This window comes from Diadema setosum, chromosome 5, assembly GCF_964275005.1.
Source record: "Diadema setosum chromosome 5, eeDiaSeto1, whole genome shotgun sequence".
NCBI classification, from domain to species: Eukaryota; Metazoa; Echinodermata; class Echinoidea; order Diadematoida; family Diadematidae; genus Diadema; species Diadema setosum.
In genome coordinates this window covers 19,470,796-19,484,050 of record NC_092689.1, presented here as the reverse complement: position 1 = coordinate 19,484,050, position 13,255 = coordinate 19,470,796, and the positions used below count along the sequence as shown (strand labels likewise).

The 13,255-nt window shown below is 38.2% G+C and overlaps 1 long non-coding RNA gene across 1 annotated transcript; it reads left to right on the top strand.

Annotated features, from left to right (window-relative positions):
• The first annotated feature begins 624 nt into the window (after positions 1-624).
• On the top strand, positions 625-3,100 carry LOC140229182 (uncharacterized). The gene is made up of 3 exons (XR_011901272.1): positions 625-1,670; positions 1,969-2,100; positions 2,943-3,100. It is a non-coding gene; the product is annotated as an uncharacterized lncRNA (long non-coding RNA).
• The last annotated feature ends 10,155 nt before the right edge of the window (positions 3,101-13,255 follow it).

Below are 13,255 nucleotides of genomic sequence, written 5' to 3'. Positions count from 1 at the left end.
TACAAGTGTAATAATACAGGGACTCTTACAAAGCGCCCATTCTACCTAATGATTTACGATGTTGGTGTCTTGACTGAAAGGTAAAGCTATGGGCATAACAGGCTACTGTAGCGTAGGCCTAACTGTCGTCTAACACTGAGTAACAGTAACAAGTTAGTGTCAGTTCACCCCTTCCTACACTCTTGTGAGGTTTAATTTATCAATTTCTACGTAGAAAGGCACAGTTCTAGGCCTTATCATGCCCTATGCTGTGATAAAATGTAGGGCATATGCTGTTAGATGGGTTTTATTTTTAACGTTGTGTTTAGGCCACCAATAGTACGTAGACCCTATATGGGCGCTACAATAGAACTGCGACCAGCCCAAACACGAAGCCCCCTGTGTGATGAGCGCCCCAGGGTTTAGGGCGCCAATGTTGCAATGCCAGTGCAGTGGCGTCAAGCTCTGAACTTTAAAAACTTCTATCGCATGGGCCATATTGGCTGACATCACCAATTTCTATTGACTCCCATATTATAATAGGGGGTCTACAATTAATAAACAGTTTCTGTTCCACTGCATGACTAGGTCTACTGAGTCTGATGTCACAATGAACAATTACCTTTGGTGTGTGCACTCAACACTCTTACTATCAAGCGTGCATCATGTCACTCATTTTACTGGAATAATCAACTTCAATGCTACTTGCACTCGGCTGCGTACATGTGTATGTAATGTGAATGTGCTACTGATTTGCATTCCATGAAAATACTTCTACTATTATTACTACCACTCAGTAGTAGGCCTGGACACCTAGGCCTTATGGTTGCCATTTCTGCACTGAATTCAAGACTCTTTCTTGAACTAGTAAGTCTGTTAGTGTTATTGTTGAAGGCGTTGTATGAAACAAATAATGTATGGAATTAACTCGTGCAATGGAACAAGATTTCGCACCTGGATAAAGGTAATCTACTCCAGTCTTTCTCTTTGTAGCATAATCAATGTGGTGATCTGTGTTTGAGTAGAAGGATCTAGACTTAAAAATTCTACAGATCTACACTTCTGGCTGAGATGTATGCATTAAGCATCACATACACCAGTGAGAGAATGTAGTGAAGTTTTACAATATATGAGGCCTTTTTTTATTTTTTACTTTTAATATTTTTTAAGATAAAGGGAATGCAAATTACCTGTTATTTGTATAATTTGTACTCCAAGGAGTACTCTGTCAGGACTATCCCTTCTTGGTGTTTAGATATGCAAGACATCCCTGGTATTTCTAAAAATTGATTTTAACGATAACATCTGAAACAAAAATCAGAGATATCGGTCTCATTTTTTCCTCCAGCATGAAATACAACCCTCGAGACCAATAAGAAATAATTAATTACATAAAAATCTAGAAGTGTGGCTATGATGACCGTTTATACCCCGAAGCATATTTGTTTTCTTCCTTTTTTTTTTGTCAAGCGTTTCTGTTTTTCATTTTCCACTTCCTTATCACTGATATTTCACAGTTTTTGCGTTTATTTTCAGATCAATGCGGACTTTGCCCAGTTGTACCGAGAAAAGTGCAGGAGATGGTGAACAGATGGGGGCCATTTTATGTCAATAGAATCTTGCACTTGCCAAGCGAAACCACCCTTAGTTGCAAGACATCGTAAGAAGATGTGAAGACATGGATGGAGACAGTAAGTCCTTCCGCCAATCCTCATAGATCTTGTGGCATTGATTATAATTACTGGAACAATTTCTGTCCAAAGTGTAAGAGTAAAACTTACTCATTTGTTTATGCTTCATTGCTATTACACATTTCAGGAAAGTGAATGTGCACGAGTTTGCTCTTCATAGACTGATATTGATAATAAGTCGAAAACTGAATGTTAGGGATTGTCAGAGCTGATACAATACGTCATATCTAATATGTTAAAGAGAATGGGTGAAATACTTAAAGTTGAAAAAAAAAATGTATTGTGTTCCATTCTATAGGAATTTTGTGGAATGTCACTACTTGCAGCGATGCTTCACAGACCCAACATCCCCATGTAGAAGAAAGGGAGAGGACCTCTCATGCTCCCGAGGGATGCCCAGCAGTACCTGGTGCAGAATGACTATGTGCCTGTAAGTACAGTATATGCTTAATGTTTATAGACTTGAAATCAGTTCATGATCAAATCACTGAGCTTCCAATTTTGAGAATTATCAATATGCATGTTTCATTGGGCTTTTAAGTACCAGCTCATGTTTAGAGAAGAATATTTGAGCTTTGTATCTTACAAAGCAAGACTCGTGTAGAATCTGCATGTACTCAGTAACAGGTGGAATTTAAAAATCTGAATTTCTCATGCTGTCGTGAGAAATGCAAAGTTTTCTTCTCTGATATATCAGTGTTTTTGAAGCGATTCTTCTCAAACAAACTTTAGAACATTCAGCAATGAGTATTGTGAAGGGGTATCTACTGTGTTTTGACAGTTTTCTTTTAAATTCATTAAATTACGGATTAAAAATGCATGCTGACTTCTATTGATTTGTAATAATATGTACATCAAATATCTTATGAGTCTGGAACATGTAAATATCAAGTAGGCCCCACCCCGATGATGGCAAAAAGTAATCTGATTTCTGGGAATTTTTTTCAAGGCTTTGAGGTTTACCAGATCAGTGAGACAAAATGTTTTAAAATAACATGTTCCGAAATATATCAGAAATATTTACTTGTACATCACAAACTAAAAGTTATGTGATGAATATGTTATTAGTGCATTGTATTTAAGATCAATATGTAAAATTATATTTTAATATTTTTTTCCCTCCAGAGTGCCCTCTCACTGAGAACTTACTTCCCTCTATGTGATGCAAAGTTTATTTGATAATAATTGCAGCCTTTGTCATTTGCTCAAACGATTCAAGTGAAATTTAGTTCGAAATATCAGTACTGCTATACATGTTTAATCTCTTTTCAGGTAGGAACCAATGTTCATGGCATTGCTGATGCAGAGACTCCAACCCCAGCCCCAAGCATCTTCTGATCTGGAGATTCTCCCACCTGAAAGCCCTAACAAACGGGAAACGCCAAGTTGATCCGCGCGAAACGTACACATCACGAGCGAGAAGCGCAAAGTTCAGTGATGCTAAAGATGCCACCTTCAGCCAGCCCTGCTTAGATAAGGGAGTGACTAGACGTACATCCAGTATTTTCTCATCCTGGACAAGACCATACTAAGTCCAGGCTGGAGATGACCGGAAGCAAGAATTTGACAGACTCTTTAAAGCCCACTGTGTCTTCATCGTCAAATATGCTTGGGTGCTTGAAGCATTCTTTGATTTTGTGGCGGCATATTCATGTACTGCTACAATCCCGAGTGAGGGCTTCGTTCTGGGCATTAGCCACGAACTTCAAGAACACGTCAGTGTATGATGCTAGTAAGATTTTCCGACATTGTGCCACAAACCCATGCACACAAGAAGCATATCTGACTTGCCCTGATGTGCAGCAAAGTTTTCTTAATTTTCGGTGAATTCTTAAATCAAAGTAACACAGGTAAAATGCTGCAATGTTTCCTTTGAAGATACTATCATGCATAATGTTTGACTCATGGATATTGAGTTATGTTATGTGTGCCTCACTTTTCCATTTATATTGAGCTACAAATCCATGCACACAAGAAGCATGTCTGTCATTTCCTGGTTGTAGTAAAGTTTCCTTGTAATTTTTTTTTGTGTGCATTTTTTAAAATGAAAATAACACAATAAGGAAAGTTAATGCCGCAATGTTTCCTTTAGAGGTGCTATCATGTATGTGTGTGCCTCACTTTTGCATTTGCATTGCTACGTGAACATTTAAACAATATTTCAAGTTTTTATACATGTCCAGTTTCAATTTATTTATTGTTCATCTTTGGCTTGTTTTCTGTATATTATGTCTGGTTGATGATGGAAAAAAAAAAAAAGTAATGCCAGATCCGCATTGATTTAAATTGAAAGAAGAAAGTTTAAGTTCCCCTGAACAATTTTGTAATTATTCAACGATTACCTAATTTTCATCACTCCCACAGTGTTGTTGAGCCATTGTCCATCACATTTATTGAGCGCTGATTTGTTGCTATTTTCATTATGACATTGTGGCTAAACACTTTAATATGAAACTCTCTATTTATAAAGAAATAAACTTTGGTTTTCCAGCCAAAGTATGTGCTTGAACCCACGAGGAAGGATAGATTCAGCGCAGATGGGCACCTTAAACAAATTTAGAGCATTTGACTTGAAATTTGGCACACATGACCACTATGGTATATAGATATGGAAACAATGTGGTGAGCAATGCGTTGCCATGGTAACAGCTTTTTTTAAACCAAAAAACATACAAAAATATTGTGGATTCAGCTTACTTCCTTTAGTCTTCGAGCATTTAGCTAGAAATTTGGCACAAAAGACCACTGTGGTATGTAGATGTGTAAACGTATTCTTTCGTAAGTGTCGATCAATGTGTTGCCATGGTAACGGCATATTTTGAATGAAAATCATACAAAAATATTGTGGATTCAGTTAACTCCCTCACTCTTTGAGTAATTGTCTTGACATTTGGCACATGCAACAACTTTAGCATATAGATGTGCAAACTTAATCTTTCATCAACGGTGAACAATGCGTTGCCATGGTAACAGCATCTTTTCACTAAAATGCATACAAAGATATTGTGGATTCATGTAACAACCTCAGTCTTTGAGCATTTAGCTTGAAATTTGGCACACCTGACCACTGTGGTACGTACATGTGCAAACTTAACCTTTCGTCATTGTTGATCATTGTGTTGCCATGGTAACAACATAGTTTGAATGAAAATCATACAAGAATATTTTGGATTCAGGTAACTCCCTCAGTCTTTGAGCATTTGGCTTGAAATTTGGCAAATGCAACCATTGTAGTTCAGAAATATGCAAACTTCATATTTCATCATTAAACAATCTGTTGCCATGGTAACGGTGCATTTTCCATGAAAATCATGCAAACATTTCGATTCTCCTGTCTCTGTTTAGAGCATTTTGGCTTCAAATTTGGCACATGTTACCTCTACATTACCTAGATGTGCAAAAAATCTTTTGTCAGTGTGGAAAATGTGTTGCCATGGTAACAGTATATTTTGCATGAAAATGATACACTAATGTGAATTCAACTAAACCCCTCACCCTTTTAGCATTTAAGCTTGAAATTTGGCACATATGACGGCTATGATATAGGGCCTATAGTTGTGCAAACTTCATTGTTTTCTTAATGTCCAACATTGTGTTGCCATGGTTACACAATTTTTAGTAAAAACCATAGAAATCGTCAGTTTATCTATCTTGCTCACTCAGTTTTTGAGCAATTGATTTGAGAGGTGGAACAGTGCATTGCCATGGTATTTTTTTTTCTTTATTAAAAAGTAAGAAAAAATAATCCTGGTTGAGCTAATTTCCTCAATTGTGGGTGGGGGTATATTAATCACAATGAGTGATAATTCTAGTTAAAAATTCAGATTGCATCACTTCAACATAGTGCTTTGTTACGAGATATGACATCAAAGTAATTAAGAAACTAGTGGTCCATCTCACTTGAACAGTCTCTTGAGATGGTTCCCTGTCATCAGTTGAGATTGATTCTTAAATATCAATAGATTAAGCAGGAATTTGTATATTCTTTTGTCAAACATTTTGTCTACCAAAATGCAGTATGGAAATGTACTTATGTAAATCCATTTCAGACAATCGATATTCAAGGAATTTTAGAAGTAAGTTTAGAATGTTAACTGTTATTTGAGCTTCTTAATGTTTTAAGGTGAATTTACTTTAGAGTTTACATAGATCTTGCTCCCTACTGTTATATGTAATACAGTTTGGATTCAATTGTAAATTTTCCCTACGGAATAGTGGAAAAATTAGGGAAGTCTGGTAAGAAATAAGGAAATGTAACACGTTTTCAGAAAACATTTCTTGACTAGTCCGTATGAATATGCAAATACATGCAGGTGAAAAGTGTAAAAATTTTGAAGGAATGACATCATCAATTCCCTCATTTGGACGTTCATAAAGACTGGACAAGATCTGTTTTCTGGAAATGTGTGAAATTGAAAAGAGGCATATCTTCCTTATTTCGTAGCTGATTTTCATAGTCTTTACACCATTCTGTGTAGGGAAATTTCTTCTCTTTTCTAATTTGATTACACTAATTTTGGCCTTTACTTCCCTCTTGATTAAATTTATACTATGCATCATTCCAAAAAAATCAAATATTCTTTAAATTGCATGCATGGGACGTACAAAGCGTGTAAATCTAAACGTCAACTTAATGGAGGCTGTATTGTTTATTACACAGCATCATTTCTAAAATTTAAGTTATTAGAATTCATATATAATCTTACATTTGTTCATAGTTTCCATCTTACGACTTAACGATGCTCACCAGGGAAAGAAATACATAAAATGAAAGTGAATCAAGTCATATGGAGTCATCTTGCAAGATTTTAAAAAAAAAAGTGAAAAAAGTAATCTATTTGGCAATGAAGGTTCCAGTCGTCTAGTAACTTGTTTACAGAACACAGTGAAAGAAGCATCAGTAACATGAATGTGAAGATGTGACCATCTGAGACTATTGCAAAATATGCTCTGTTTTCATCATGTCGTATTTCATTTTTTCTGGAGCCTACATGTGTATGACAATCATCTCTATATTTTGTAACTTATCGATGTTTGTGAAAAATGCATCAGTTTGATTTTGTTAAAATAAATAGACCTTTACATGTGAAGAAAGTGCATCAATTGGCTGTCATTTTCAGTTGTCTGAGTTTAAAACCACGATGGATTTATTTGAAATAAATCCAAGGAAGGCTTAAAATAAGTCTTTTATCGTTTAAATCCAAGCTGGATTTATTCTAAAAACAAGTCTAAGAAAGATTTAAATGTAATCTAATAAGACTTAAAAAATAAATCCTATAGACTTGAAATTTAAGTCGAACATAGACTTAAATTTTTAAATCCTAGCTAAGACTTACTTTTAAGTCCTAAGGTTTTGTCCGTATTTACAGTCCGCTAGGACTTAAAGAAATAAATCCTTAGGACTTAAAAATAAATCCTAGAAATTAAGAGAGTATAGAGCTAAGATAATACTATGAGTGAGTACATTAATGGCTGTAGTTTCAAGTTTGTTCATAGCAGATCCAGGGGTGCCTCTCTTGGGGGCGGGGGGGGGGGGGTGGGAAGGTCCAAATGGGGGCCTGAATTGTACATTTTCATCTTCTTCCTGAAAACCTCATGATGGATTTTCGTCAAACTTGGCAGGTAGCATCCCTAGGGGGTCAGGATCTCAATTTATCAAAATGGGCACCATGCCACACCCAGAGGGCCCCAGGGGGCCCCAATCCCCCCAAATTAAGGAATCTTAAAAAATTTGGGCCCTTATTGTACATTTTCATCTTCTACTTGAGAATGCCTGGTCAAATTTTAGTAGAGCTGTGAATAATTTAGATTAGTGACTGCGTGAAAGGTGAACTTGCGATACTCAGGTGAGCGCTAGACCCGCGGGTCTCTTGTTTTTTTTTTTTTTTTCAAAATATTCAGCCACGAGTAACAGTGTGTCTGTCACTTTTGTACAGAAAAAAGTCATGTTTTGTACACCACAAATGTAAAATATTAATTATGTGGTGACAACATTATCAGCTTATACTCAATTCCATAATTATGTTCATATCAACTGTTTCAGAACTGTATCAAAAACTAGCAAAACTTTTCCATTTTCTAACGTCATTGTGTTTAATCCCCTCTGATCAGATTTTCATTGTTGTGCTGTATTTACTCTAATCACTTTTAAAGGGGCCCTGAAATCCAAATTCATGTTGATTTGTGTTGATTTATGATACCCTCAACATCGCTTTTGCGGTGAAACGAATATCTAGAAACATTACATATATTTTTAACGATTTTTCTTCTATTTTTCTTCAGATTACTTGGGAACGTCCACACACACAAAAAATCCTTCCAAACCAATATTCCTCAGATTACCTCATCTGTCAATCATTGCTAAAGTAGTGAAATGTTTAACAAAAGACATTGGAATGCACCTTCCCCTCGACTTAGCATAACTTGCATGTTCCCTCCTCATGTCTTTTGTTAGTCACATTAATATCACAGAAACATGCAAGTTATGCTGAGTCGAAGGGAAGGTGCATTCCAATGTCTTTTGTTAAACATTTTAGTACTTTAGCAATGATTGACAGATGAGGTCATCTGAGGAATACAAGTTTGGAAGGATTTTTTTGTGGGCGTTCCCAAGTAATCTGAAGAAAAATAGAAGAAAAAATCGTTAAAAATATATGTAATGTTCCTAGATATTCGTTTCACCGCAAAAGTGATGTTGAGGGTATCATAAATCAACACAAATCAACATGCATTTGGATTTCAGGGCCTCTTTAACTGGCCCGGAATTCTCCTTCAATTTATGGTGTAATTGTCCCTGATATAATTTGTGCATGTCTCGGTCATTTTCCAGTTCGATTTTCTCCAAATGTTGTATAGGTGAGCAGACTGCCTTTCGAGTCAGGTATCACCGCTTTTACTTTGATGATGTCATCGTAGGGAAAATTTCAAGATCTGCCGTGTTCACTTGTTATATCTGTGTGAGGTGATTTCTTTCCCCAATAATTAATTTACAAGACATTGGAATGCACCTTCCCTTAGACTGAGCATAACCTGCATGTTTCCCTGGAATGTAAAATGTATTAAATCATAAAATTTTATCAGTAGCAACTAACACGGAAACATACAAGTTTATATGCTCACTCTAGGTAAAGGTGAACGATCTGTAATACACTGCTCTATGAATATCAAGCGAAAAAGAAGGAACTCTCATGTTGGATTCGACCCTCCGTCACCTAATTCTATATACATACTGAGCAGCGGCACTACCACTAAGCTATCAAAAACCAGTTCAAGGCAGTGACACGATGATTTTGGAACAAACACTCAATGCTTCATCTCTCTTTCAATTCTTTCTCTCTTGGCCTTGCTTCTAATTCAAAGCCATCAGAAAGGCTTATCATATATGAGTAAAGGGAGCAGATTTCTTGCGGAGAAAGTACAGTTTAGTGAAGGCTTTTGTCTCTCCCGCGTAGCAAAAGCGAGACATACAGATCTTAGGCGTCACTTTTCCGTTGTCCTGTTCGTTGGCGGCGTTATCCTCCTCGTCGGCGGCGTCATCAACAATTTGGTGTATTCTCTAGTTTTCCACAGCTTTGAGCTATGTCTACCAAACTCACACCACATAACCTAAAAATGCCGGTCAAGATTGAGTATGGATGAAGTCCGACAAGGTCAAAGGTCAAATAGTCAATGACCTTGCTCTGATAAGCACTGTACTCACAGTGACGATGTGTACTCCGCCACACCACCACTATGATATAACAAGATTCCGATCAAATTCAAATATGGGTGAAGTCCGTCAAGCCAAAAGTCAAAATGTCCACAAACTTTTAAGCACTTATAAGCACTTTACATATTACACGTAGTATTGTGGTGTCCTCTCAATAACCTTTCATAGCTTTGAGCTATGACCATCAAATTTATTACCTCATGTCCATCACTGAAATGTGCCGGTTAAGTTCAGACACTCGGCAGGAATCATCCTTGGGTATTAAAAAATGCTAGCTATGAAGGTGGTGCTTATCAGATTCCCCTGAAAGCTGGGAGCTCTTGAGGACCTCAACAAACAAAATTTCAACGATCATCACTCCGGCAGGCGTAGCAGCCTGTAGTGTTGTACGTTAACATCCATGGCAGTTGGAGCTTGGACCTGAATGTCATATTATCTCAGTCCGATTGTATTCTGCTGAACATAAAAAGTAATCGTTCACTGTCGCATATCATGCGACAGTATCATTTTTCATGTTATATCGCTATCAATGTGTTGCTGTGTAATGATATTGTTTTTTTTTTTTGTGGTTCTGTGCAGGAAAATTCTGAGGACCTTTGGCAGAACTGAGTTCTCATGATCTATGTTCCTTGCTCATGTGAGAGAACAGCGACATGGATATCACAAAGACTATCGTATAAAAGGAAACGCTCCAAAATGGAATCAGCCCTGCTAGACATCGCACTGGATGATGACGGCAACGCCAGTGACGACGGGTGGTTAGAGGACAGCGATGACGAATGGTGTGTCAAAAGGAACGATAAGGAATGTTCGGACGAGTCCGATAATAGCAGTGATGACTTCCTTTCTGTGGAGGCCGATGAACAATTAGAATACACACAAAATGTGCCAGATGTGGTAAATAACCTAGCATGCCCGAAGATAGTGCGTGTATACAGTTTAAGCGATACAGGAACAGAGGAACACAGACGACGGATGGGGACTGATACTGATTATGCCGTATCCGAAGACACAGGTACAAGAGCGTCACCGCACTTTTCAGTGCAAACCACAGCAAAAGAGTGCAGAAAATCGCTTAATGATAAAGATGCCTCGCTCAACAAGTCGAAAGCAACCCAGTTGCAACCTTACCAAGTAAACTTAAGTGCAAAAATTACGTCACCTTCTCAGTACAGTGTCGATGAATATGTCACTAGAGTGTTGCAGTCAATGTGTTCCAATGATAATGAGCAGATGTTCTTAAAAGGTCCAGCAAGTTTGATGAATCAAATCACAAGCAAAATCAATGCAGAGCGTAAAAATATGGGTGTATTTGCACGGCCGATACAACAAACAACAGAAACAGCACGTGTTCAAGAAAAACCTGAAATAATGACAAATGTGGAAAACAAAGGTGCACGTGAGTGTACTAAGAGATGGTTGGCACAGGTCCCAAAAGACCGCTCTCCTCATCGATCCCGACCAAGTCGTGGAAGAACGAATGGTACTGATGATGCCGCGAATTGTTCGAATACGTGTGTGAACACCGATTCTCACAAGACCCTTGGACAGTATCAGTCTAGACCTGAAAACACATCCAACAGTCCTGATGAAAAAACGTCATTAGGGAAGGTTTGTCCAGGTGCATCTGAACGGGGTCTCCACCTTCACAGTACAGAACGATGCAGTAGACACACAGATGTCGAGTCTCATTTTCTGTGCGAGAACGCGAGATCTTCTACGAACAATCGACAAACGTGTGATTCTAGACATGGGAAGGATACAGCCGACGGTCCTTGTGAAATCGTTCCATCAGAGGAGGCGTCTTTCGCTGCGACTAAAAGGGTTCGCCTGCGTAACAGTAAAGGACGATCCCTTGGACACCTAGATGACGGGTCACATCTGTGTAGGAACGCGGACTCTCAAAAGAGCCTCCGACAGACGGATAATTCTAGACGTAAGGACGCATCCAACAGTCCTGCTGAACCCGTGCCATCAGAGCAGGCGTCTGTCCGTGCGTCTAAAAGGGTTCACTGGTGTGACAGTAAGGGACGATCCATTGAACACCTAGATGACGGGTCACATCTGTGTAGGAACGCGGACTCTCAAAAGAGCCTCCAACAGACGGATAATTCTAGACGTAAGGACGCATCCAACAATCCTGCTGAACCCGTGCCATCAGAGGAGGCGTCTGTCGGTGCGTCTAAAAGGGCTCACCAGCGTGACAGTAAAGGACGATTCATTGGACACCAAGATGATGCTGTACATCATCGTTGGTGCATTAAATACTCCAAATTAGGATTAGGTGACTCTAATACGTGCCATGTATATTTGAAAACAGCTAACAGTCGTGATGGAAACAGGTCTGCAGTTGGGCGGCCAACAAAAAAGAAATGTCGTAATAAATTGGGGCAATTCGTAAAATGTCGAAAAGCAAAACACGGAGCGGTCATCTCAGAATTGAAGCTGTGTAGACATTTTCGGCTCCAGTCCTGTCATAACGATATTTGCGGATCACCGTCACAGGGTAAGGTCGAAGATATCTCGCGCATTGAAACTACAGAGAAAGTGCAAGAACTCCTTCAAGATGTCAAAACTGACGTTTTCACGGTTGTGAAGGAGGAGGACATGTGCGGAAAGTCTCAGTCAGAGCAGATTGCCTTTTCTGCCTCACTTTCAGACCGCGCTACGCGTCACTCAACGGAAAAAATCGTGTTGAAACATGAATATCCCGATCATGAATTAGATACACACAAAGAAGATAGTGCGTTTCTGTTCAACTCACCTCATAACGATATTTGCGACGTACCTTTACAGAGTACTGTTGATAGCATTTTGCGTAGTGAAAGTACAGCGAAAATAGAAAAACTCCGTCAAGTTATTAAAGTCGAAAATTGCGAGTTTAAAATGGAGCAGGACTTATGTGAAAAGTCTCAATCAGAGCAGAATGCCAGTTCTACATTACTTTCTTCAAGCCTGAATCCATATCATTTGACGGGAATGGGTGGGTTGAAACAGGAACATCACTGATGTGCTCCACAAGATGATGCTTCATCAGCATGGAGTAATAAATCAGTGAGTAAAAGTAATTGGAGGGCACCACTTCAAGTTAACGGAGACGCAGTCTTACCTCGATAAGAGGAGAAAGGTCTTATGGAAGAGCAGACTAAAAAATCAGGAATTGTCTTTGGAAAAAAAAAAGAAAAAAAAAACCCTCTTGAAATACTGACCTTTTCTTTGGTGATCTAGCTTAAACTTCGCCGTATCTAATGATATTAGACGCATTCACATAATTATCCCGTTCATTGCAATAATCGGTAAGAGCTAAAGTCAAATGTAAAATTACCCGAAAGTTAACAGTCATGATTATTTTTATTAACTCACATGACTTACTGTAAATGACTGTTGACTGCTGGCATACTTAACTTTTACAATCAGCGCTGTAAGGCTGCTGTACACACTGCTTTCTTTTGCATGCATGATCTTTGGCTAATTTCTGTTCCTTTTTCAAATCCGGTTCCTCAAAGAAGATTCATTACACTTGTTCCACATTTGTCACAAGCATTGAAGGAACATAATTTGCAGCGTAACAATCTATCTCCGTGAGATTACCCTATATTACTTAGTACGAGTGCGAGTAACACATAAACTCTCAATATGTCGCTGCCTTGGTGCACTTTCTGTTACAGTCCCTGACTACCAAGTTGTGTGTTCCGTTCGTTTTTATTTTGATTATTTTTTTTTTTTTTTGGTCAGTTTTAAAGAGGACGTAAATTTAGGTATTATGTGAAGTAAAGGTATAATGTGTATGCGTGACTTAACGGATGAATATTTTAAGGCTTATTAGGGGTCTTTAATACATATGCACAAAGCAATTTGCTTTCAAATTACACACACA